We start from the raw sequence: 1,571 nt of genomic DNA, 5'->3' as shown, positions 1-1,571 counted from the left end.
TGGTTGGAGAAAGAATAAGAGCATGAGGTAATGGTGAGGATCTGGTGGAGGAGGAAAGCGAAACGTGTCACACCCTATTTCCCAAAATACTAGGGAATCGGAATGCGAACAAGCCCGCAACGTATCAGACTAAGGAGAAAAAAGTACTAGACCATTTCTACTCAATCTAATAAGCTAAGCGTCAAGTAATACAATACGAAGTCACAGGTCCCCGGTCGTAGTTAGCAAGAATATAATGAACAACTTAGAACAAAATGATACATAATACAAATGAAATATCATCCAAGACATAATAGTCGAGTCATACATACCATAATACAAAACTATCCAACTAAAATACTGGAGAAGATATAAAAATACATCGACCCAACGGAAATGGAGAGTGCTACAAAAGTAAACTAAGGACCATCAAATAACTAAGGAAATAACTAAGCTTCAGCTTGTTCTTTTGCTCTGTCTGCAAGGCACTCTTGCTGAGAATACTCTGGCTCTTACACATCTCCAAGTTGAACATGTCCATCCTCTAAATCTGACGTACAACCTGAGAGAATATGAGTATGTCAGTGTGCATAGCACCCAGCAAGATCCCACAAGAATAATAGAAACGGTCTAACGACCAATGTAATAACAGTAATAGCAATAGAAGCATGGCACTAGAATTCTAATAATCTAAATGCAATCCACCACTAGAATATAATAATCAGAAGAATTCAAAAATCAACCAAGTAACGAGGTCAAGCAGCTAGCCATCCTATAATAGATCATTGGTCCACATCTCACATAGAGTCAACATTCATATTCTCAGATAACTGACTGTTCACAAATTCTCTACGTGCATCCAAACCCGTGAAACAGTTCAATGAGAGGACTACATGGAATCCAATTTTGGCCTGATCCGAACTCAAGCAAAACTCGGATGACGAAATAATTTCACTGACCAAGTGAAAAACGATTCACTTGGCCTAAGAAAACCAACCCCAGTGCGAAACGGTTCACTGGTACGAGTCTGGAAGATATATCAATAGCCACATCCGATCACATGAACCAAGACTTTCCCATCTCAACTCTTCTTGTTTTTCTTAAGTCAACACAACACATGTCTCTAGGTCTTGTACATGACATGCAAGGCCACTAAGGTTATGAACTACTATTGATTCTTAATTACAACAAGAAATAATAGATGCAATTAATCATGTGCAATAATATCATGGCATATCACATAATTAAATGTAAGAACTATAATCATAAACAACAACTATGAACAATACGATGTGTGTGAATGGTAGCTATGAGCAGTAACTTTAATATACATATGCATGCAGACCGATTTCATCAATATTTTACTATTCAGATCTCTAAACTTCTCATAAAATTATTCTAAAATAATCTTTTATAATAATAAATTTATTTATTTAAAAATAATCCTTTTGCAAAATAAATTCTTTTAATTTATTATAATTATTCTAAAATAGTCTTTAAAATATTTTTTTCTTGAAAATAATTCTTATCCTTACAGTATACTATTTATGATATTATTATTATTTAATATCATTCATCAACAAACCCATGCA

The sequence above is a fragment of the Asparagus officinalis genome, chromosome 8, assembly GCF_001876935.1.
Source record: "Asparagus officinalis chromosome 8, Aspof.V1, whole genome shotgun sequence".
Taxonomy (NCBI): Eukaryota; Viridiplantae; Streptophyta; class Magnoliopsida; order Asparagales; family Asparagaceae; genus Asparagus; species Asparagus officinalis.
The sequence above is the reverse complement of the archived record's forward strand: the minus strand, read 5'-3'. Positions refer to the sequence as shown.